The following is a 27,367-nucleotide window of genomic DNA, read 5'->3' on the forward strand; positions in this document are numbered from 1 at the left end:
AGGAAGGTAGGTGAAGTAAAAATATCATTTAAAATCTCATATAAAGAGGACAGTCAATAAATTTTATTCAAATAAATAGAAGGAGCATAAACACCACACAATTTAGAAACAAAATAAGGCCAAACTGGTCTTAGAGATCTTTGTAGAGGGATAACCTTCTTAGTTGGAAAACATAACTATACATAGAATACTAAGGATAATATTTAAAAGTTTAATCTACTGAAAATTTAACAACTAGGACATCTGTGAATAAAACATAGTATTATAATTCATAAAGCAAAAACTATAAGCATAGGTAGTGAATAATTTAGTCATGAAGGATTTTAGCTCCGTCTTTCCAAGTGGGACACTATTAATCAATGCTGTCTTATACCTAAAGGCCCCATTTCCTAGAGTCATCAATATAAATTTCCATAACATGCAAACCAAGATAATTTCTTCTGAAATAAAGGTAGAATGCTGAGAAAAAGTTAACCAACTATTAGGCCATATGCTCCCCAAAGGATAATTGCTACAGATGTGTGTGGATTAAAGAAGAAGAAAAGATAACAGAATAGTTGAAACTGCAAATAGGGAAAATGTTCTGCATTAGAAATTGTAAGAAATAGTTAAAGCAGATTTAAGAGGAAATATGCATTCTTACATAATAACAAAAAAAGAAAAAATATACCTAATTAATACACAGGAAATCAGAAAAATGAAATGAAACTAAGAACTAAATGATACAAAAATAAAGAACTAGTAATGAGAAATGAAAAACAAATAATTAGATTATAGAAATTTTAATTACAAGAGATGATTCTTTATTAAGAATATAGCAGAATAGAGAACGTAACTAAGAAATAAGTGAGGGGCAGCTGGGCACACGCGCACACAAGAGGAAACACTGTGAGAAAACAGGAAATGAAGAGAAGAGGTTGACGTTATTCTCACCAATTTTCAAATTAATTTGAAAACGTGCAAGAAATACATTACTTACAAGAACAATGTGACTTACAAACATTGACCCAGATGAGCAGAGTATCTAAATATCCTAGCTGATGAAAATGAAGGTGAGAAAAGAGACAAAGGATCCCACCAACCACTCTCACACCTTCATAGGAGAATCCCCGGTTAATTCCTCACTGAACAAAGACCATAAGAAATAGATAGTCACAAAACTGTATTCCATTCAGAAGTCTAGATCCCTCTAACACTATTGAAACATATTCTAAGGATAGAAAAGAAGAAAAAATTTTAAAGTATTTATACAAATCCAGTGTAATATGGCAGCTAAAATCTAATGAATTAGGCTCCCTATAACACCACAAATGACTAACTTAAGCACAATTTTTAAATATGGTTACAACTTATTTTCAGGGCCTATATTAAGGTGTTCATTTAATGCCTCTGGGAAAATAACTGCACAAATAGGAAATTTTTTGAGAAGAATTCTGATGAAGTGGCAGGGATACTGTGAGGACTAGTTTTATTACAAGCCCACTGCAATTAAAATATTGTGCTTCAGTTGCATGAAAAGATTGATGGAACAAAACAGTTTAGACACAAATCCAAATGCATAGAGGACTCTAGTTTATGATATAAATGGCATGTTGGATCGGCAGGAGATGATAGATTAAATGGTGTTAAGACAACTGGGAAGCCATCTGGGAAAAATTAAGAATGGATCTCTGTCTCATGTCAAAATAAATTCTAGCTAAAAACACGGGAATAGTGTGAGTATGTGTGTGCGAGAGAGTTAGGGGTTTAGAGGCTACTTTTGCTTAAAAGTATCCACTCTTCACTTGGGCTTGCAGATATCTGATGGGTAATTAAAAACAGAATAAAAGTTCAGCATGTTTGCCTTCATTTCATATCAGTCTCCTTTGTACCTTAAACTTTACGCCAGATTCCTGTACACCACATGTTGATGTGTTAATCACTGAAGAAGCGTTGGGCTAAAGAGGCTAATCCTCACCCCTCGAGGGTGAAGACACCACCATGAAAGTAACAAAGGTATTTCCAGTATCTTAAGGGACATGCGGCCAACACTGTCAATCGCTGCCTTTACAACATCCTGTACTAGACACTCCCAGAGCAGCACCTACCAATCTCCAGTCGCTGGCCTAAGCTTGAAGACCTACGTCCACCTTGCCTCTCTAACCACTCTTCTAACCATTCTTTCCTGCAGTCACTTTGAATGCGAGAAAGAACAGGCCAGACCCTGTGAAAGAGTCCAAGCTACCCTTCCTGCACCCCATTAACTTTCTTATCACAGATAATGGTCAACCAGACCACAGCTGCACAGAGACGGCTTCAAGATGCATACATCTGCCTCTCATTCCCTACCCCAACTCAGGGCTGGGGACGTTTGAAGGCCTGTATCTTCCCACTATGGCTGTACTGAATACATTCCTTTACTGTTTTGTGCCACTGCTCTTCCCTCTGGTTTCTGGTGCCAGTGACCAGAACTGGTCCTTTGTGACACCCCAAAGTCAGGCCTCTCTGGTCTAGAGCTCCAGAAACATTTACACCGATAAACCCCTAAATAAAACAGTCACACATGAATAGGTAACAAAAATCTAGATCTCCTTTTTGGCAAAGCACATCACAAAAATGCTCCAAAATGAGGAAAACTGATATTTGCAAATCATATCGCAGAGATAAATGTTCCAACATGGAAGGGATTTGAACACATCAGAAGGCAACAAACAATCCAAGAGAAAAATACACAGCAATTGAGAATAGAAATTGAGCTATTAATATCTTAAATGGCTCCTATCTGTAATAAGGACTGCACAAATGAAAAGGGTATAAACATTGCCTTTCATCTATCAGATGGTAAAGATCTAAAAGTCTGATACACATATGTGAAGAATTAGGTGTCCTCTTACACTCCTGGAGGAAGCATACATTGATAAAACTCCTATGTTGAGCAATTTGGCCACTTTTATCAACAATAAGAAGTACAATGTATAGGTACAAGATCCCAGTAATGAATGTAACTGTACTGTCTACCTAGAATGTACCAATAAATTCAATTTTAAAAAAACAATAAGAAGTGCATGAACCGAAGAACCTAGCAATTTTACTGCTCGGTATTTCTTCTGTAGTGTACTCACTGTGAAATCAATAACATATCTGCAATGATATTCTTTGCATCACTATTTATGCCAAAAATGTATCAAAAACACATTTTTACCCATAGGAAAAATGCCTAACTACTATATAAATTCAAACAAAGGGATATTAAGAAATCATTTTAAAAATGAGCTGCTCCTATGTGTACTAATACAGAATGAATTTCTTTTATTCTTTCTTTCTTTCTTTTTTTTTTGGTAGTGGGGATCGAACTCGGGTCCTTGTGCTTGTGAGGCAGGCAGCAGAACCCCTGAGCTAAATCCCGGCCCTGGAATGAAATTCAAATGAAATGAGAAAAGTGGACAATAGTAAATATGTTTCTATTTTCACAATAACTTTTGCTAAGCTCTCTTCTGAAGGCTTTGAGTTTTACAAATCAATGACAAGTGAAAAATGTACATTACAAAAATCCTACCATGATATATCTACTTTTTCTTTTCCGAGGAGATACAAGAACTATGGCTTGGTTTTCAATCAATTTATATGTCATAGTAGATTTTATGATAATGAGGGTTTGTCAAGATCCAGACAAACGTCATAGATAACCTGAAGTACATGTCCTTTATCATGTATAAAACTGTGAACTTGATGCTAAGAATTTTATCCCTTTCCATTTGCTGTGCTACAAACTATAAGGAGAATGATTCTCCTCATTTATTGCATCATAACTTGAAGATTTATTTTTCAAGTCAAGGGCACTGGAACCTTGGTTCTACAGACCTAAGGACCTCAATCTTCCTCTTATTGCTGTTCTGTGAGTAATCTTTATCAAAAGCCTTCAAACCCAAAGAAATCATTAAGTGAGAATGCCAATGCAGTTTAGATCAAAGTTCCATCTTCCATTAGTTGAATCATTCATGTTCACTGAAAATAATATAAATACGGGAAATTTTTATTTTTATGATTTGCAACCTATTGTATTTCAAATGAACTAAAATACAGAGAAGAGATCCAGCGAGATAGTACATAGACACAGTCTCATACCAGAGTGACCGCCTCTAGTTCTTCCTGTCCTCGTCACTTCTCAGGAAGGTCCGCCAGATCACAGAAGTATCACGGGTACTAAATCCTCCTTTATGAGCTCATCTCTCGATCAGGGCAGAGCTTTAGCTCTCAAAAGGATAACACGCTCCCCAAATAAACAACTTCCGAATGACAGCAAACACTTACTCCATCTCCCTAAACAGGATGTCTTCCATATCAGGCTCCGTACGTGGTAGGCAGAAAGGAGAAGCCAGCAGCACCTCACTCTGCTGAAAGCCTAGCAGGAAAGACGGCGCAAACACAAAAGTCAGCATCACATTACACGCGGAAAACTAGGAAGGAGCCGCCGGCAGTCACACTGGCCGACGAATACTGCTTATATAGCCGTAGCAGTATTTTGTGTGCTATCTCAATCTGCAAAACATCAGGAGGCTGGCACAGTCAGAGAAGTTTCTCGTGATTATGGACTACATGAAAAGCAGCGCTGTCAGACTGTCTTGTTAGTGTACCTGGGGGTCGGGTATCAGTATCAGAACTGACTCCTGATGCTTCCCTGTCTCGATTACTCTTTCTTGATAATTCAGGTGCTAAGCTCATCACCTATTTGGCCAACATGTAAATGTCACATTGTTTTAAGCGGCATCGTTACAATTTTATTTTTTAAAACTGTTTTCATCTCCTTCATGTTGGTGTTTTGGGACGCATCCACGGTCCCTCCATTCCACTTATCTCTGGGCAATTCCACAGCAGAGTCAAACGAAGGTTGGCGGTATCCTGCTACCTGCTCAAAGTCTCCTGGCTCAGAAGCTGACAGTGAGATTTACCATCCCTATCGCCTGCCTTGAAATCCATGCTTCTTAAGACAATATATCCCAACCGGGAAATGGAACTCTATGCCCCTAAAATGTGGCCTAAAATTATAGTTCATATCTATTAGTATAGTTAGCTAGTAATTATAGTTAATATCTGTCTTTCATTTTCTCCACAGCTTAGTAACCTGACTTTTACACAGTCTAATAGTCTCTTCTAAACCTCTTTAGCATGTCACAGTTTGAAGTGTCTGTGGACATCTATATGTAATGTAAATATTAAAACACCAGGCATAAATTCATTTTGGTACTGTGAGAGTGAATCTATAGGGATGTGCAAGGACAAAATTCAAAAACATATTTTTGGGGGTACTAGGAATTGAACTCTAGTCCTTATGCTTTCAAGGCAGGAGCCAACACCAACTGAGCCAAATCCCCAGCCTTAAAGTTCAAATTTTAAGAAGCAAAACCTTCATAGTTTATGATCCTGGAGTTATCCAAATAAAAGTAATCCTATTTTAATTATACTGCACACCCCAAAAGACCTTCAGGTTGTCACTTCAAATAGCCATTGATGCTTTAGATCTCTTACTCAGTGACACTTTCCACTTATATCTATATCCATTTATAATTTTGAAAAGTATCAGCAAGCTCTTTAAGTATAAAGCAAAGTATTCTTCTATAATACAGACACCAAAGTATGTGGCATGAGCCATCAGCCACATTAGCTAGGAAGACACAGTGTGAATCTGCAATACAGCAGCCAAGCAAAGTCAGAGGTTTGCACTCACTTCTCCTTCCTGGCTCAGTTTTCTCAGACATATAGTGAAGGGATTGAATTAAGTAATCAGCAGCCCTTGATGCCTTGACTCTACTGTTATTCTGCAAGCTAGCAAACTTCTTCTGGCATCAGATCAAACTATTTCTGGATGAAATAAAATCCAATGGGAACGTAGTCTAACTAAAGAAATGTCCCTACCCCTCAATAAGCACTGTCAATTTTACTCCACAAGCAAGTTTTCTTTCATATTATTCTAAGATTTCTGACTTTGAAACTGTAATTCTGAATAAGAAGAGAAAGGCTATGAACTTCTCTTATGAAATACTTTAATCACCTCTGATGGTCCAACTTCCCATCTATACAAAAGGAATTTTTAGTGAACCATTTTTTTTCCAAAGAATAGAATGTCAAGGTCAAAAAGCAGTGGCACCAAAGTAAAGAATGCTACAGCTAAAATTCAAAAGCTAACATGCTCCTTAAAATAGTACGAACTACAGGATTACATCTGATGTTAATGCAAAAAGCATTATATTGGACTTTGTTGAAAGGATAGTCTAAAAAATAGCCATGAAAAAATGGAAATAAAGTGTTTGTAAATGGGGAGGGGAGGAGGGGGTGAAGGGAGGGACAAGGGGGAAAAATGAGAACCAAGACCTGGCATGTAAAGACACAAGATCCCAATGATGAATGTAACTATACTGTACACCTAAAATGTACCAATAAACTCAATTAAAAAAAGATTTATTACTATTGTCAGTTGACTGAAAAAAAGCTCATATTTTCCAAAAATAGTGGTTTTTTTTTTCCTCTCAAATAAGAGCTACAGAGTGAAGGCTGTATCAAATAACACTAATTTCAGGGTGAATCCAGAAAGATCCCAATGATGAATGTAACTATACTGTACACCTAAAATGTACCAATAAACTCAATTAAAAAAAGATTTATTACTATTGTCAGTTGACTGAAAAAAAGCTCATATTTTCCAAAAATAGTGGTTTTTTTTTTCCTCTCAAATAAGAGCTACAGAGTGAAGGCTGTATCAAATAACACTAATTTCAGGGTGAATCCAGAATATCCGTCTATAAGCCAGTTGTGTTCCTCTCCCAATTATCTAGAAAACAATGAGACACGGGAGACTTTGTGTCTAAAGTTGGGCGCTATAGCTTAGTTTATAACCAGAGGGACTTATCAAAAAAATTATTCTCACTTTGCTGGTCACTCTTTCATTCAACAGGCATCTCTTTCAGGCTTCACCACGTATCCAACTCGGCCCCTGCATAGGGTTACGCACATGCTGAACAAGGTAGAGAGATATCTGCTCACATCTCACTTACATTACAGGCCAAGGATACCAACAACGTACAAGTAGAAATAAGGATATTTCAGAAAATAAGAAGGGTTTTTAAAAAATTTTAAAGAGACAAAATAAAAGATTGTCAGGGCAATCATAAAGGAGACATTTAGGGAGAGCCCCCTTGCAGGAATATTGCAATAAAAATCTGGGTGAAGAAGCAGCTTCCTAGAAAGCTTAAAAGTATGTTAGGGCCGTTTCCAAGATACACAGTGAAGCAAGCTTGGCGCATCCAGAGTTTAACTTCTGTTTAAAAGTTTAATAACTCTAAATGTATTTTATTAGTTATTTAATAGTTCAAAGGTCTTAAAAATTAAAGTTGGAAAAAAGCAGGGAGCGTTTCTCTGAACGTTAAGGTCTACAAAGTACAGTTTAAAAATGCGTCTGTACCCTGGCTGCCCATTATCAGTTCCAGAACATTTAAAAAATATCAGCACCCAGCCACTACCTAAGGGCAATCGAACCAGAACCCCATTATATTCTAAGTCCCCAGAAAAAGTCCAACATGGTGTTCTAGAAGAAACAGCACACTTGGTCCCTGTGAAGAGTTCACCCAGCTTAATGGCTGCGCTGCTGCACGGCATGGGAATAAAACCCCCTCCACAAATATGACCGGAACAGGATGGCAAGTGTATGAAAGACAGAAGTAGGCACAGCAGAATAACGACGAACCAAAGCCTCAGCCCTGCCTTGGTGTTGCTGATGGCATAGGTTCAGAGATTTCACCATTTTACAAAATGCTCAAAATACTCCAGGGGTAAAAATCCGTGGAGGTGGAAGCCAATTTAGAGCTCACCCTATTCTCTACCAACTACAGTGCAGGCAGATCCCCTATGCACTGCTGGCCTGGGGACCCAAAGACTGCGACACTTGCACAAGAAGGTGGTACTCATGATAAGGGTGCTGTGGGAATCCAGAACCAGAGGGAAGTAGAGAGGAAAGGATAGAAGCCAGAAGTCACAGTCACTGACCTGGACATCCAGGCTCAAGCTTTATCTCCATAGCACAGGGCACTGAGGCAACTGTAACCCCAAGAGAGACTTGAGGGACTGAGGCAGAGGCAGAAGTGGCGAGCAATGGGGTGGTGAGAGAGTCTCAGAGGTCCTGGCTCAGGCTTTTGTCAGATCCTCCAACCTCTGCCACCTTCAGCGCCGTGCACAGAGGGAACAGTCAACTTGAGAGATGTATGGAACACCAAGGAGGTTGGCTTCATGAACACTGAGGTTGGCTGGTGAGAAAACACCAGACAGGAGTGAGAGCTGTCCACGTCATGACCCCCAGATGCCCCTGAGGTCTCAGGAGATTGGGGAAATTGCCCCAAGGGGAGAGAGATGAACCTGCCAGAAGCTGGAGAGAAGAAAAGGACAGAGCGCGTTTTGCAAGCTGGCAGAAACACAACCTGGGCGCCCAGAGTCTGCTTCAGAGGCTGGGGTACAAGTATGCACCGGGACCCCAAGCCTGAGACTCCAAAGAGAGTGGCTCCAACTCCATTCCATGGGAAACACTAAAGGCCCCCAAATACGGTGATCCATTGACAGCAGCATTGATAATCTGTTCTTAGATATCATCTAACCAGTGGAATAGGACCACCTTCCTCTGCTTTTCCTCTCTCTGTTGCTGTTTATGTGCATGCGCACCTGTCTGTGTGTGCAGTACACACACGGACATACTTAGTTGTTTTTCTCTTTTCTTTCTTCCTTGACTATCTGTATAGAGTTGAATATAATTAGGATCAGGCTATCAGTATGTAGCTATTGATATTAGTTTCCTGATTCATAACATAACACTCGAAGCTGTTTAGCCATATAGTTCCATGCCACTTCTTGAAGATATTTAAGTTTCTTGGGTTTACATCTTCTCTTACCTCCTGGCCATATTTCCTTTCTTCCCCTGCCCTCCTTATATCCTTTCCCATATTTTCTACCTCTCTGATTGCTGCCTCTCTTTCATATATTTTTCTCTTGTTATATTTTCTTTCTGTTTTACATTCTTTTTGCTTCTCTCAATTATATCTTCAGTATTAATCTCGATATCATTAATGTTTTTTTTTCTCGACTTTTTCCCTTGAATTCCCGTGGAGTAGCACAACAGTTGAGATCTCTCTCAAAAAGGTCTCCATGGCCTGAACTCCAAGAGCACAAAAATATAATAACAAGAATCAACAAATGAGATGATATTAAAAATGAAAACCTTTTACGTAGCAAAAGAAACAATGAATAGAGTGAAGAGACAACCAACAGAATAGGAAAATTTGTTCCAGCCACTCTTCAGATACAGGACTCATTTCTAGGATATATGAAAAACTCAAAACACCCAGAAAACAAATGACCAAATCAGAAAATGGGCACTTGAACTTAATAGACACTTCTCCTAATAAGATGTAGAAATTGGTCCCTGTCACCTGAGCTCCCGCCCTCCGCCTGCGGTGGCCTCCTGGATACACGCCCTCCGGGGGGCCCGTCTGGAGACACTCCCCTCCTCCTCCTGCCCACCCTCTCTGCCCGCCTCGAACCCCCTGAAAGCATGTCCCTTCCCTCTTCTCTTTTCCCAGTTTCGTTCCAGACCGGACAGAGCCGGCCGCCTGGGTGCGGTTCCGGACCGTGGCCTCTCTCTTCAAGAAGAAAACTGCGGCCAATGTAATAAAGGAACAGAATTGGGAGTTACAAGGTACACAGAGGGCTATAATCAGAGATCGATCTGCTTTAGAGAAACAAGAAAAACGGCTGCGCAAGAATAAGAATTGCTGGCAATTCATATACGATGGGGAAACCATAAAAGTTCACCTTTAGGTGAAAAGGAATTAGAAATTAAGAAAATGGCCAAGATTGGTAATAAAGAAGCTTGTAAGATTTTAGCCAAACAGCTTGTACATCTGCAAAAACAGAAAACAAGAACTTTTGCATTAAGTTCAAAAGTGACTTCTACTCTAAACAAACAAAAGGGACGAATTCTGAGATGAAGATGGATGGAGCAATCACAACCCCAGCAAAGACAATGCAGGCCGTGAACAAGAACACGGAGCCACGAAAGACATTCCAAACAATGCAGAATTTCCAGGAGGAAAACACGAAAATGGAAAGGACTGAAGAAACGATCAGCGACACACGTGATGAGATCTTCGATGGCTAAAGATATTGTAAATGAAGTTCTTGATGAAATTGAAATAGAAACCTCTGGAAGGAAGAACCACGACGTATCCTGCAAAGGTATAAGATCCCCATGATAAATGTAAGTGTACTGTTTGCTTTAAGTGTGCCAGTAAAACTTAATGGGGAAAAAGTAAACATTAACTTAATTTGTAAACCATAATAAAAATCTTTCAAAGGCAGAAAGAAAGAGAGAGAGAGAGAAAGGTCAAAGCTCTGTCAGCTGCCTAAAGCTGCCTCTACTTCAAAATACAGTTTTATTACAAGGAATGTTTTTAATTCAGTCTTTTTTGCTAATTAAACTCAATTCATCTCTATAGGATGTACAAGGTAGCCAGAATACTTGCACAAACTGCCATCAGCTTTTCTTTTCTGTTTTTCTTCCTCCTTTGTGTGAACAGTCTAGTTGGTAAGCTATTATCTTTCAAAGATTTCAATCACCGATGAAGAGATTGAGAGGCAACTCAAAGCCTTAGGAGTAGATTAGTCAAAAAAAGTCATCGCATTTCTGCTTATATACAACTATTTAGGATAAAACAAGCACAGTGCATATTCCTTTTACAAAACGCATTTATTTTGAAAAATGAAGACCATAAATGAACAGTTGTTTCCTATCCCATGGCTATTTTGAATCTTTTGCCAGAGAATGACAATAATATACAAATGGAAACAGTTTGGATTTTTAATTAGAACTATTTAGGAGTGGTGATGTGTAAAAAGTTGACTTCTTTTCTGCATGACATAGAGAAATCATATCTTTTATTTAGTGTCAGTTCATGTTCTAAATCTTTTCACACTGAACACAAAATTATTGTTAAATGCCACTAGGCACCAACTTAAAAAGACTTGTAAAAAGAATAAAAGCATATCACTAATTCTGTATCTGTTGGTTGGCCTTTGTAAACAATTATCTTTTATGACCATGGGTGGTTCCGCTGCCAAATTATTTTTAAATGATCTAAAAGAAGAGTGCTATTTAAACATCTGTCTTAAAAACTGCCATTAGCTTTTCTTTTCTGTTTTTCTTCCCCCTTTGGGAGAACATTCTAGTTAGTAAGTTATTACCTTTCAAAATGTACTTGGCACCTGCCTTACATAGCACAAACATAGCCGGGCGTGGTGGCACACTCCTATAATCCCAGCACTTGGGAGGCTGAGGCAGGAGGATCACTGTGAGTTTGAGACCAGCCTGGTCTACATAGTGACTTCCAGGTCAGTCTTAACTACATAGTGAGACCCTGTCTCAAAAAAAACCAAAAAAAAAAAAAAAAAAAACAGCACAAAGATATAGTGCACATCTTTAAATTACATGGCAGAAAAGTATTAGTTTTAAACAAAAACTGAGATCACTTAAAACTACTCTGGGTATCTTGTACATCTTACAGAGGTGAATTGAATTTAATTAGCAAAAAAGACTGAATTAATAATATTCATTGTAATAAAATTTGAGGATCAGGTTAATGTCTGACTGAGTCAGAAGCACCGCACCCATCTCTCAGGAGAAAACTCCAAGGCCTATTAGGGCTGGAATAATCCACCCCCTCGGGTGTGAGGAGATCTGACCTTAGACAGATAAACTGTTCCTCTCGAAAACCTCTAAAGTCCTGACTCCGTTCGCCTCAGCCCCTAAAGCATAAATCCAAAAACTAACATGTGGCCAATAAGGATGTGCCAAACATCCCGACTCCACCCTGGTTCCACCCCCGCCTTACCCTATCCAATAGTGATCCAGTAGCGCCACCCTGGCTCCACCCCCGCCTTACCCTCTATAAATCTGAACATTTCCTCCATAAAAGGGAAGCGTTCCAGAAACCTTCCCGGAGTCTGTGTGGTGATTCCAGGCCTTCACCTACCAGTTCGGGTCCCTGAACCTTGTTCCGTGAGCGGGCTCGCAGATGAAAACAACAAAAACTATTTTGATCTTTCAAGAACTGAGATTTTTTTTCCCCACATGAACTGTAGTGATTAATTTAGAATTGTAGAGATTCAAATACTGAACTCTAAAATTGAGGCCATTATTTTTAAGTACTACCATTATGACAATACTTGACCTAAATTTTTAGATAAAAGTTTAACATTTTTTGGTAAACAAACTACAATTTGGTCAGAAATTACTGCCTAAATGTTAATTACTGTGTTAGTAATATATTTCAGGTAAAGTTGCTATTGTATTTTATGTATGCAGAGAGCAAGGAGAGGATGAAGGAGCACTACAGTGCTTAGAAATAGAATTTAGAATGAGGTTAGTTTTGAAAGATGTTGCTGTTGTAATACATGAGTTCTGAAACATCCTATCATAAAAACCCAGGAGGAGATCAAATACATGTAACATGCTTAATTTGGAATGATGAACATTTTGGACTGATATTGATACAATTAACTACATTTTAGGACAGATTTACATGTGACATATAAATTTATGCAGGCGGTAAGAAAAACTAAGCCATTTAGTTGCAAATTCATAGATGATTTTATCTTTAAACTTTAGGATTCATTATTGATAGTTTTAAAGAAGTCTCCATTGCCCCAAGCAGTGATGAGTGAAAACACTGTACTGGATTATGAAATGTTAACCCAGATCATGTTCCAATTCTTGGATGTACATAATAATACCATCTAACTTTATTTACTTTCTTGTTTACATGTGAGGTTTTTTGTGTTTAAAAATTATTTTGTTAAAAAAAATCTCAATAAAGATTCATTAGTTTTTTAAAAAGATGTAGAAATTGCCAATGACTGCATGAAAAAAATGTTCACCATCTTTGGCCATTAGGGAAATGCAAATCAAAACAAAGAGATCCTATCCTAATCCAGTTAGTATGGCTGTCATTGAGAATGAAATAAAAATGCTTGGGAATATATGGTATCATTGTACATTGTTGGTGGGAATGTATCCTTGTATATTGTTGGTGGGAATATAAACTAGCACAAGCACAATCACTATGGGAATAAATGTGAAGCTTCCTCAGAAAACTGAAAGTAGAAGTTTCATGACTTAGCTATATCTCTCCTGTGTTCATCTCCAAAAGTGTTAAAGTCATCATACTGTAGTGATACATTCACACCCATGTTTATAAAAGTGCAATTCAAAAGAGCTAAGCCCTGGAAATAGCTTACATACTTATCAACAAATGAATAGATTTGAAAAATGGAGTAAGGGAAGACAAAATATTACAGAGACCAAAAGGGAACAAAATTTACTAAGGTACGATACACATGTACCAATTTCCTAAAACAAATGTAAACATTATAAATTGCAAATATAAACAAAAAAGAAATTTTAAAATGCCCCAGATAATTCTGATGTACAATGGAAATTGAAGGTTACTACTCTAAATATGTAAATTGCCCTATCCTAATGACTAGATTGTGAGTTGAAGTCCTTTGCTCTAATGGGTTTATTTTCCTTAATTCAGGAACAATACGAAAGGTTAAGGCCATAGAGTGTAAAGCCTGAGTTTGTGAGTTCAGAAGTTAGATCAGTCTTGGACTGAATACTAACTTTTATCCACTGCATAGAATTCGGAAACTCATTAAATTCTTTAAACTTTTGATTTTTCAACAAAAAATGGGGGAACCACCAGAACCAACTGCATTGTTCCTTAGGTAATGTATAATGGGAATTGCCAAAGTGCTAACCGTGTTATTATTAATTAAGTCCACAGTGTAGTCTTCTTACCTAATTTTTTAAAAGTTCTTGCTCTCAGAATTAACATTCAGTGCTGTAAATGAACACTTATTATGTATGATTAGGGTGCTACCAATACAACCCTATATAATTAGTTTATGAAATGCTTTTTAAGCTATAAGTAAGACAAAATGTGTTTATATTTCTAAATTACTCATCGCCATACTTAGCGAAACTTGCTATTAACATCCTTCAGGATTCTTAAGACATTTGCAGACATTTTAAATATACAAGAGAAAAAGTGTATCCTCTTGAAAACCTGCAAACACTTATGGAAGAAAGCTTCATTGCTATGAATGCATTCTACGTTGGTTTTGAAGAGAAAATGATGAGCACTTGATGTAGTGATCATTGTTTTCATGACAACTATCCCCTAAGACCAAATAAGTTGAAAGTGCTTTAAGTCATCACCCTTCATTATAATGAGGCTATTCAGTTCTTGCATAGAAACTGTGAGGATATCAAAGTCACAGTATAATTCCTATAAAACATGCTCTATCAAACATTTAAAAGTTCCCCTTCTGCATCCTTTCCACACATGGGGAAAGCGAGGGCTTCCCTGACTGTAACAATCAACACTGACACAGACTGACTTTCTTAGATGCTGCATTTATTTTCCAAATATTGGTAGAAAATGAAGAACAGTACGTTATCAACACAAAGCATAACACCTACACAATGTTGAAGGAACATTTTGGTTTGCTGAACTAACCAATGTTACAGTTCTGAAGGCAAAGAATATTTTTGCTAAATAAATACTAAAGTTTCACAACTTAAAACATCAAAAGGAAATTAAGATAAATATGTCCAAAAAATCCTTAAAAATATTACTTTTTATTTCCAAAAGTTCTAAACACAGTCATAAATAGAAAATAATGTTAGTTTATATTATTTTGTATACTTCCATGACCAAAACATAGAGTTAGTATTGTTTGTCCAGTGCTTTTCTCTTTCAAAGCAAGTGGGAAGAGACTGAACCAATGGCACCCTGAGGAATATTGTTACACTGTAACAATATTATCAGTCAAACCTTCAAGTTGAAACAGTCATTCTGACTTTCCATGTATATATATTTTTCAGAGATTCAAGTCTCAAAGGTTTAGCCAGACAATTAGCCATAAATGCTTTACCTCAATATTGCTGTTAAGCATGAGAAGGAAAAAGAAGCTATAAAGTTTTGATAGCCTAACATTTAACTGACACTGTTTGATTGTGGGTGAAAGCTAAGTAAGAAAGGAAATCAGGTTAAAGACACACTATTTTTTGTTACTCTTTGGTAGGTAGGAGGAATCAAGTAGTTTAGCAAGAGAAGATACAAGGTGAAGAGCACGCAGACAGATTGTTAAAACTGAAATTATTAAATTATGCAAACACTAAGAGGACAGATTGTCAAAAATGTCTGCATTTGGTACTACAGAACACTTGACTGGGTTAAATGAGGTTAATACAACTTACCGCTCAAGAAGCTTAATGAACTTTTCTTAGTGAAAGCCTAATTATAATTTTATACAGTCAAAAATATTACACGAAATCTTAAAGTTTTAACACAGCTTAGGCTATTAATTCTTGATATAGAAATATTCCTTGAATATAAAATATTCAACTGACAAAAATGGAAGGCATTTAGAGTTTAAAATGTGCCTTTATTTAATTTTTCCACCACTCTGCAATGCAATGCACATATAATTATCCTCATTTTATAGATCAGGAAAATAAAGTTTAAAAAAACCAATTTGACCAAAGTCATACCATACCATTCATGAGTTGTTTAGCCAGACAATTAGCCATAAATGCTTTACCTCAATATTGCTGTTAAGCATGAGAAGGAAAAAGAAGCTATAAAGTTTTGATAGCCTAACATTTAACTGACACTGTTTGATTGTGGGTGAAAGCTAAGTAAGAAAGGAAATCAGGTTAAAGACACACTATTTTTTGTTACTCTTTGGTAGGTAGGAGGAATCAAGTAGTTTAGCAAGAGAAGATACAAGGTGAAGAGCACGCAGACAGATTGTTAAAACTGAAATTATTAAATTATGCAAACACTAAGAGGACAGATTGTCAAAAATGTCTGCATTTGGTACTACAGAACACTTGACTGGGTTAAATGAGGTTAATACAACTTACCGCTCAAGAAGCTTAATGAACTTTTCTTAGTGAAAGCCTAATTATAATTTTATACAGCCAAAAATATTACACAAAATCTTAAAGTTTTAACACAGCTTAGGCTATTAATTCTTAATATAGAAATATTCCTTGAATATAAAATATTCAACTGACAAAAATGGAAGGCATTTATAGTTTAAAATGTGCCTTTATTTAATTTTTCCACCACTCTGCAATGCAATGCATACATAATTATCCTCATTTTATAGATCAGGAAAATAAAGTTTAAAAAAAACAATTTGACCAAAGTCATACCATTCATGAGAGGCAAAACTAGGATGTGAATCCAGAACATTTAAACCTATACTATCAAATTATTCTAGGATGTCATATTTAGGAACAATGAACATCCAATACCTATGAACCTATTAATAATTTGTTCCTTCTGCTGGACTTTAGATGTATCATTCTAAAAGACTTATAGCATAATTCAATTAAATAGAAATTACAAAATATTTGGAGTCAGAGATATCTGAATTGATGTTATAGCTCCCCCTCATTAAAGAATGAGGGGTATAACTTGGACAAGTTTCTTTAACCTTTGCTAGCTTTCTTAAAAATTAGAATGAAAATCTCTCCTATGAAGAACCTGAGATGGTTAATTTTTATACGTCAACCAGCTTGGACTACGGGAAGCCCAGATAGCTGGTTAAAGGCTATATCTGTGCACGTCTATGAAGACACTTCTAAAACAGCTTGACATCTGGATTAGTGGACCGAGTAAAGCAGATGGGCAGCCACCATGGAGTTTGGCACCACCAACCACTGAGGGGATAAACCAGTGGCAGAGAAAAGGTGACTTTTCTCTTTGCCTCACTGCTAGAGCTGAGACCTTGTTCTACCCTCTACCCCACACACACACACACACACACACACACACACACACACACACACCCCTATTCCTTACTGTCAGGCCTTCAGACCCAGGAAGGAATCTATACCTCCAGTCTTCAGCTCTCTGGATCTCAGACGTTTGAAGGATGTCACTGGTTTTCCTATGTCAGCAGACAGCAAGTCATGAGACATGTTAATATCCAAAGTTCTGTGATCCACTGCTATATATAGTTTATGTGTATGTGTGTAATATGTACATATATACTCTACACATGGAAAATTATATATATATATATATTTCTGTATGTCAATGTTTTTTTCTGTTTTATTAGAACTAATATAGAACCATTGTGAAGATAAGAGAGCAAATATAGCACATAGCACTGGACAGGACATAATGGGACACAGAGGCCACTAATACTAATATATTCAGGGCCACACAAACATGTTTCCATATACTCCTGATATGGACAGAACCACATAGAAATGTAAGGCCTGGTTGTACTCTGTGTAAATTAAAGATGAAAATAAAGATGGCATGAAACACTATAGCTTCTTGGATAATTTGAGGAAGGGACACATAAATAATTCTGGTAAAAAGTATCACAGGTCCAGTTATGATGGGAGAGAAGAAGCGGGATCTGATCTGCTTACTGGAATCTGAGAAGGCCTGAAACAGAAGATGGAACTTGAACAGATTTAGAAGACAGTTTAGAATTGAGGTGCCCAGAACATTTGAAATAAACATAAATTATTCTTCTGGAGTATAATTGTTTACTTGTATTTTTAAAATATCATTATAATCCAACATGTCACATCACAATCTCTCATTTTCTTATTTATTTAAATGAACAAATAAATGTTTTGTGTGTGTGTGTGTGTGTGTGTGTGTGTGTGTGTGTACAAGACATATGTAAACATTCTGGAATGGCTAAGTCAAGGTAATTATGTCCATAACTTTATGTATTATTTTCTTCATTGTCAATTTCCTTTACATGTTCCATATCTTCCCAACACTATTCAGAAGGCTTTTCTCTCCTTTCTTGCTTAGCACCTGAGTCTCTGACCTTCTTTATTTTTAAATGAACATACCTTACAATAAAAACACAGGGATATGGGATGGTAATGGTAAAGTGCTTGCCTAACACATGTGAGGCCCTGGGTTTGACCCCTAGCAACATGCACACACAGACACACAGACACAGACACAGACACACACACACACACACACACACACACACACACACTATCCACAGAAAAGTTGGGACAGAGCTGCTGTGATGTGGTGCATAGACAACTGTCATGTGATGTGCCCTGCCCTATTCAACAGTAGGCAAGTATTGACCACTTGATTTTAGAAGATGACTAGGAAGTATTACAATAAAAAAATAAAGCAAATAAGGGGCATTGCGAGTGCTTTACAGGATGCAAGTTAAGATTTTCATCTAGGTAGGCCAAGCATAACTCAAAAGGAAAGTGAGGTTTAAGCAAAGATTTACAGGAGACAAGGGAGTCATTCAGATTTCAGAAGAAAGAATGGTCCTGGGAAAGAGCGATGTGGCCCAAATATCCCTGGTGTGCTCGTGGAATGGCACGGAGGCCAGCCAGCATAAGTCAAGCAAAGCGGACATGGGAGAAGATACAACCACAGGTAAACCAGTGTGTGGCAGCACTGGCAGCAGGTACAAGAGGGTCTGATTGGATCAAAAAGGATTTTCTTCCTCCCTCTGTCAAGACTTCCCCCAAACACTGAATACCTCCATCATTATTTTTTTTTCTTGTGGAAATGTGGATTAAACATTCTGCCTCAGCTTTTTCCAGAAGAGATGTGGGATTCTTCTCCTTTACATTCTAGCAGGCAGAATGAATGCAGTCTCTATATTATGACAAATTATTATTAATTCTCATCAATTTCCGATTCATGACTTAATAGACTTCAAAAAGTAAGGAAGCAATGTTTCAAGTTATTCAGCATTCTCTCTATTGAAATACACCAATGTTGCAGTAGCTGTAACATGAGTTATTTTTCACTGTGAAAAATTTTTACTCCAAGGAAATTTGTTGGCAGGAAAGAAATCAGTCTTTAATAAAAATAAATATAAAAATAAAAATAAAAACAAAACATAGGGGCATAAAAGAGATATGCCTATAGATTTTATGCTTAAGATTTTTCACATATGTGTTATTTTACCTAGCCAACATTGAGTACGTATGTTTGATGACCTAACATAGCGACATTTGAGCAACTTTGTTGGGTTGAAATTCCTGTAAATGTAGTGTGACTAAAAGAAGAACTTTAAGAACATTGACTCAAGGCATAGCCATTGAGAACCTACTGAGAAGCTGGTCCCATGCTAAGAAAGAGATGAATGGAACAACCTCTGGTGACTTAGACTCTGGGGAGAAATTATCTTAGGGTAAAGGTGTAGACTTTAATTTAAGATAGATACCACATTCCAGGAAATTATTTCAAAAGAGGCCCCAGTAACTTAAAAATCTTCTGAGGTGAGTAAAATATATAAAAGTCTATTATATTCATTTTAATGAGTTTCTAAAGATGGCAGAGGATCTTTTAAAGCAACTTCATTACAAGATAATCACTGAATTGGGGATTAGAAAATGATTAGGTCATAATGAAATAAGGTACTTCTGATGTTTGGGATCCTACAGGTTCCACATCTATTATAAAATAATAATTGACAATCAAAACAACCAAAAGGATATGACAATGGAAAAAAGTTGAAAAAGCACTGTAGATTCAATCATTTAGACCACAGCTTTTTGTACCATAGATTGAACTGCATACTTATTCCAAAAAGTTGGTTTATTTCATTCGAAAATATTAATCAGGATACGTAATTAGCAAGAATGCAACTTTTCTCAAAATACACAGAAAGACTTGACAATAGAAGTGAAATTACATAAATAGAATTGTTCAGATGAATCATCTGAATTTTTAATTGAGAACAACTCTGCTTGTGTCTTACTTTTTTATGATATTTCATTTATTCACTTACTCGTTATCATTCATTCAATAAACATTCAGCAATAACACATGATGTACTGGGCTAGGCCCTGGGGAGAAAGAGTGGATAAGATTTGGACTTCTATGTAAGAGAGAGGAAAGTAAACAGGTTGTATCAGAAGGAGATGATAAGCACTAAAAAGTAGAAATGTATACCTACAAAATGTATGAGAATACAAAAAAGTATTACCTCCAGTGGGACAAGCCTAGAACTTTTCTCACGGGAGGTTCTGATTCAGGTTCAGAGCTTAGGGAGCATAAATCTTCACAGTGCACAGAGGAAATGTGATTCAGGGGTGTGATGTCAGCAGTGTGATGTCCGTCAGAAAAATAAAGAATAGAGTTAGAAAGTTACATAGGGGGAAGCTTACAAGGGCCTTATGAACACGCTCATGACTTTTTTTTCTGAAAGAAATTGACATCTGAGGACGATTCCTATCCCTAAAGATGCTATGATTAGAACAGCACCTTAGAAGCACCCTCGAAGCCCACACGGAAGGACAGTTTGGAGGGAGATAATTAGAAAGAAAATAAGGTAGAGGAATAGTTGTGACTCATGTGAGAATAAATGAAGAGCTTCATTTAGAAAAAAAATTGGGAGGAAGAAGAGGAGGAAGGGACAGAAAGGGAGGAAGGGAGGACAGGGACAGAAGGATTGTTGACTCAGGAAATGGAAATGGCAGGACCAGTGACTGAGTAGATGTGACAGAAGTGACAGATGGAAGAGTCACAGCTTGGTACAGTGGGTGGCAAGTGGTGGTATCACCGACACAATAGGCAGCATCAGAGAGGAAAATTCCAAAGAGACGCTGATGAACTGGAACACTTGTGAGATGGCATCAAGTCATCTTTGAAGCTCTGGACATGCGTCTGGGGATCACAGGGGAGGCCAAGCCAAGAGCTAAATCTGAGCTCTATCAGTGTGGATGTATTAGTTGAAGGTGTTCGCATTTCTATAAATGTAAAATAAGATGACCAGAGGCCCAAGGCTGATTCCTAGAGAAAGTCCCTATTACAATTAGTAAGTGCAGGGAGACTTGTAAAAGTGACAGAAGTGACAAGTAGCAAGGCCATAGCTCCTGAAAAGAAGGATGCTGGAAACCAAAGGGAAAGAGTTTAAGTAGCAGGGAGTGGTTGAGAAGGGAAAAAGCAATCAAATGATCAGCATATATAGGACAGAAATATAGCCCAATATATTGGGCCGTGTGGTGGCCAGTGGTCACCAGGGCCAGAGAAATGCAGTGGAGAATCTAAAATCCGACAGGTTCCAAAGCAGTAGCTGGGATTTCTCCCATCAAATGAGAGATGCTAACTATCCTTTTCACAAAGTTTGCACTTAGAACCAGCTTAAGAATAAAGGATGGTGGGAAAAGCTGAACAATGGGGGAAGCGGGAGCCAGGGCAGCCTGAATGCCACACCCTCATGGAAACTCCTTGCCAAAAGATGGTACCTAAAGCCACTTCTCTAAAAGCTAATCCACCAACCAGGTCACTAATTTAAATGTTTCCTTTAACTATGTGAAAAAGTCAACAGAAATGTATACTGGACAGACAAGGTTTAACAGCTTGTAAAAATTACAAAGAGTTTGTCTTGTTCAGTTTTCCTTTCCCCACTAACTGCAGTGTTACAAGAGTTTAATTATCCCCAGGTACCCACTGTATCTCAGACAAAGAAAACATCCATGAAGGTGGTATCTAAATTGTCATTGGTCCACAGGAAATTCATCACAAGAAGAAAATTTTAAATCTATGGCAGCCACACTTTCAAAATTTGAATCAAATGATGTATGTGAGATACTATGATTTCAATGATATTTTATGTCAATCAGTAGTTGTTTTAAGACTGGTAGAACAATATCCAATTGCTTCATCCATAAAACCAAGAAAACAACCAAATATCACCCTTTCCCACCGAATCGACTCCCACTCCTCTCTCCCATGACACATTCTATCTTAAATTCTATATAAATACCACTCTTCCACATAGTGACAACCCATTCCTAAATTCAACAGTCTTCTGCTCCTTGCACAGGTTAATTTAGAACCTAATTAGCAGCCTCCAGAATTCTAAGAACCATAGGTTCATGGCTAAGTTTCCAATTAAAACTCCCTAATGACTTCTTCCCCTGCAAAAGAGGATTAGAGCCCCTTTTTAAAAAATCTTTCCTACTAAGGAATGTAGTATCTTTATTAATACACAAATTATGAAAGGAATTATGGTAGCATTTATTTTATTCCAATGGTGTTCTTATATTCTACAGAAGAAAATATTGAGAAATTAAGGGTAAGTAGAGGGTGGGATATGATAGAATGGGGGAAGTAAAACTGTAATTTCTATTAAGCATACATTTATCTTACCCATAACTATACAATGCTATGATAAATTACTACAGAATTGGTTTTGCCGAAGCTGAAAATTGGTGCATTAAGGCATATTCATTTAGAAGAAGAACTACTATTATTGTATCACATCATAGAGAATTCAAAAATGGCTTGCCAAAATTTTTCCTTTAATAGGAAAGCAAATCAAATTAAAAACTACCACCCATTACTGTAGCATATTTAGTGTTTGCATCACTCTGAAGCTACCAGACTCTTCTGTTTCAGAGTACCATACAATCTGCCATGACTTCTCAAATATATAACATATCTGCCATCTTCCTTTGCATTCTAGTTTTCATGATTTTTATTTCCTTAGCCATCAGAAAGTAAGTCAGAACACGTCCTGCACCATCTGTCTTCTCTGAATCCAGCTTCCATATTCCACTTGGGTGGAAAAGACAGGAAATAGTGGTATTAAAAGGGTATTTAGGGTTAGCAGGAGTAGCCACACCAGTATTCCTGCAATCTTTATTAGCCCTGACATTCTTCCTGCACGGGTTATCCTCTGACACTAGTAATGGTTCATTCAGAGGCTGTTGGTATAATTTTAATAATAACATTTTTTTGGATTTCCAAGGTCTCAAACTCAAATATCTATAACAGTGATAGTGAACCTTTCAGAGTTTTCAATGAAAACAAACAGCCTGCTGCAGTGTGCAGGGTATTGTGTTGCAATGATGAGAAAAGTAACATGTTAGTCTATAATTTTGTTTGTGGGGGTGCTATTAAAAGAAGAGAAAGAGAAGAAAAATAAGGATATAAAAATCCAAATTCAACTTCTCTTGCTTAGTTTCTATTTCAGTGACAAGTGAGGAGGAGAAAGGTGAGAGATATACAATGGATAGAAGCAAGAAGCCTGGAAAAAGTTGGAGGTGGTGGAGTTTTGAAGAATCTCTGATGCTGTTTCTATCAAGTAAATGAGTCAGGAGGATGAGGTAATGCTGGCCAATGAAAAGCATGCAGCAGAGACAAAGGTAAAAGAACTGGGAACACAGAGGGTAAGGAGGAAACATGATTCTATGAACTGGAAAGCCAAGCAGCAGGAGTCCCAATTGAGGAGAGAATCTCGTTAGCTGGTCCTGTGAGCCAAGGGTAAGGAGTGACACTGAATAAGGCAAGGTCTTTAGAAATATCTTCCTTTAGGTTATGAATTTTACAAAAAGGTTGTATTCAACTTCATTTTTTTTTTCATTGATGAAACAAGCCTTTACCAAGTGCTTCCTGTGGACAAGGAACTATGTTACAGTCTTCCTTCTAGAATTTAGCATGTTAGGGAAAGAAATACAGACAAAAATAATACAGTAGCAGAGGACAGCACAGTGGGGCTATGGGAGAGATGCCCAGTGGTGCTATGCATACTGCTCAGGCTGTGGAGGGACCATCACATGGATTAACAATAAATGGCGTCCCCGGAGCTGTGGAAGGTGACACCTCCCAGCATCTTACTGAGTCCAGACCATTATTATACAATGGCTGTGGAGGAAGGTTTTCCTAGACTGAGTCCTAAGTATCACTAGAATTTCTCCAGAGATTGGTTGGGAGAGGGACGAAATGGAACAAAAAAAATTTCATTTTTGATAAAGACATGCATAAACAAGCACAGAGGAAATGTTTTTAATAGCATCATTGTTAAGGTTACAGAACATTTTTTGGCCAAATAGCAAGTAATAATCTCTACTTGTGTGATCTCAGAATGAAACAACCAAATCCCTCCCACTGCCACTCAGATTTAATGAAGGTGATGTACAAGGAACTTCCCAAACAGAATATCTAAACAGATTCCTCACTGAACTAAAATGGAGCGAATCAGAGTAGATTGTAAGAAATCCAAAAATTAAAGATGGTGCGCAGTACAGCAAGAACACCACACAAAGGAAACAGAGGTACCTAAAGGCAAAGGTATCTCAAAACTCATGATAACAACAGCCACAATCAACCAAAACACCACGATAAACTAGTCAAGCCATGTGTATGTGTATAGATATAGATGGCATAGATCCATATGAAGGACTAGCTGGAAGGGCTTTTTCCTCCTGCAAACCATAAAGTCTTCCTCCTTTAAACACTTTTTGAATGATGTGCTCACTTACCAAGGATGCCTTACCTTCCCAACATTCTGTTTCCCCTTCACGACGTGACTCAGAACTTTGCTTCTAACACTGGATTTTCCATGCTGCCCTGACTGTTTCTCCTGAACAGATACCGATGACGAGTTTGAGTAGAAAATGCAAAGCACACATCGTTAAATGCTTTCTGGTGAATTGAAACAAAACCATGTGCAGCTGCCACCACGGAGGCGGTCTTCATGAGTGACACCAGTATCTACTTACTGTCAACAACAGCACTGCTGAGCAAAGGAGATTTTCCAGAACATTTCATAGTCTAACTGGAAAGGGCCCTGCATTTCACTCTGCACAACACACTCTATAAATGTCCATTTGACATATTCCTTTTCCTTTGCTCCCTGTACTCAGTCTCCTCTTGGGGTTTCCCATTCTGTTTTCTCCCATTTGTCCTACTCTTTCATGTCTCCAGTATTTCAACTTGCTATGCCCTGCAATGAAACTGTATCCCAGACTCTCCAAACCTCCTCACGTCAACTCTGTGACTCAATAAACAAAGGACTATCCCGTTTCAAAGACCCCATTTTTCTCAAAAAGATATTACGATTCATTTTTCCTAATTAGAAATAATAAGTAAAATAGAGAAGCAAATAATGTAAGTGGCCACCTGTAAACATAGATGGAACAGTAGTATATTTACCTTATAGGTCAGTTTCATGGGATGAAAGAAACAAGTCATTCTTTGCAAGACTGGTGTTCCTCAAAATGTAGGTGTAAGTGCTGCCTTTGCAGTTGGCACAAGAAATGTCTGTAATTGCGTATTGAAAGAGGCACCTGCTATCCGTATGGCAGGATCATGGAGGCATGGGGGAGAACCCATCACTACCTGCCAGTAAGGGCGCTCTGGGAGTAGGCGCACCAGTGACTGTCCCAGGGGTGTTTCTGTATTCTCTGAAAGAGAGAATGACGCTGAATTGGCTGTTGGGCTGCTTACCCCAACTTTTCATTTGTTTTTTGGATTCATTACCTAGGAAGACCAATTTATTTCTTGAAGTAATTATTATTTATGAACTTTTAATTGTAAGAAGGACAATGAATTTAATAACAAATGAGTGACGTACTCTCGGCATTGCTTTGCATTGTAAATTACTAAAAATAAAGTCATTTCACAGTCACAGCACACAAAGATGAACTAAATCATGATAATCATCTACAATACAATGTACTTTTAAAGGAGGAAAATATTTAAAAATCTGAATGGATAGCTGACATTACATATGATTATTTTAGCATCCAGCCAAAGGAATTTACCTCTACTAATACTTCTATTTTTCTTTGAAAAATTAAAATAAATTTGGAGGTGGAAAATCATTTGGGGAAGAAATGTCAATGGGGAAAGTTTTTGGAGGAAGATAGCTGATTAAATTTTAGACAAGGCAAATAGAAGATATCATAGGATAATTAGGTTGAAATGCCCATTAGGCCTTTGAAAATGGAGAAGTAATTTTGGAGAGAGATCCATGGGGAAAACTATTTGGGGATAGTATGAAAATATAGTTGATATTTGGGATGGAGAAATGCCAAGCAAAGAACAAGGAATGAAAATCATCAAGGACACACTTTACGACAGTCATAGAGTCTGAGAACAGGAGGAGTCAGCAAGGTGAGTGAAAGAGAATTAGAACAGAGGTGCCAATTCAGTGGCACTTGAAGTCCAAGGCCAAGGACACGAGGAGATGCAGCAGTCGGATAAGGACCAACATACCTGACATTTGAAAGGAGAGACAGAACTATGTCAAAGATACTAGGAGAGGAAAGAGAGGTCAACCAAAGGGTATTTGGTTGTTTTATTTTTAGGTAATTGGAGCCAATCTTGCTGAAAAGTAGTAGAAGAGCTGTAGCTATTAGAAAGGAATGAGGTGTCTTTACACAGAATTCAGTGACGGTATGAGGTGTGGGGAGAGGAGGACTGGGAGGAAACAAATGACAGATAGAGCTGAACATAACGAGAGATGGGGAGCATGACCCAGCAGACTGCAGCAGGGTTTGCAATAAAACTGGAAGCAGGAAAGGCAAGACTGAGAGTCAGAGAAGGAAAAAGGTCACAAGCGGCCTCTGTGGGAGCGAACTGAGGGTTGCACAAGAGCTTGCAGAGCTCTGTCAATGGCCACACTAAATCTGTGAGGATTTGTAACAGGCTCAGACTGTGTGATCCTACACTCTCCTCCCATCAATCTGGGCAGTTGAAGAGCAGGAGAGAAAACCAGAGTTGAGTTGGACCCAAAGCTTATCAGTGCAGGCAGGAGACCACAAAGCAGGTCAAGGCACAGGGGGGTTTTGAATGTCTCGACAGCCGTTAAACTAGAGGGCAAAGACTGGGAAGCGTGTGATGACCTGGTTGGCAGCCAGCAATGTCCATGTGAAGATAAGGAGAGATGAACGGTCTGAGCCTGGCAGACAGTGAGGAGAGCATGGGAGGGAAAGAAAGAGGCCGGTGGACAGTTCTCCAGAGCAAAGCACTGTCAGGCCTGAGGTCTAGGCTGCTGGAGAGTGGGTGCACCATCAAAGAAAGAAGAAGTGTGTGATAGAGAGATTGGGTTGAATTTCAGCATGGAAATCAAAATCATCAAATGGTAAAATATATGCGTGGATGAGGCATTAAAATGCAAAATCTGGAAATAAAACATTGGAAGGTGTATTGTACAATCAGCAATTACTTCGGCCATGCAATGGAAAACATTTTTAGTTCATAAGCCATCCAAATTTTTACACACATAGATAGGAATTAATGTCGTTCATACATTAGGTTAGCTTATATTGTTCCACACTTATGTACACTCAAATCGTTCCATATCAGACTTGAAGAAGAGTCGAGTAACATTTTAAAGGTTACACAACACACCTAACACAAGCTTCAAACTTCACCTAGTTTTTAGATTTTTAGCTGTTGCTTTCTTTGGCTTTAGAATTAACATGCTAAACTTTAGCTTTTAGTCCCACAAGAATTCCACTTAGGGTTAT

At 37.8% G+C, this 27,367-nt stretch overlaps 1 pseudogene; it reads left to right on the forward strand.

Moving 5' to 3' along the window:
* Positions 1-8,121: 8,121 nt before the first annotated feature.
* Positions 8,122-10,678, forward strand: LOC104872285 (annotated as a pseudogene).
* The last annotated feature ends 16,689 nt before the right edge of the window (positions 10,679-27,367 follow it).

The sequence above is a fragment of the Fukomys damarensis genome, unplaced genomic scaffold (assembly GCF_012274545.1).
Source record: "Fukomys damarensis isolate Sample0158 unplaced genomic scaffold, DMR_v1.0_HiC HiC_scaffold_31, whole genome shotgun sequence".
NCBI classification, from domain to species: Eukaryota; Metazoa; Chordata; class Mammalia; order Rodentia; family Bathyergidae; genus Fukomys; species Fukomys damarensis.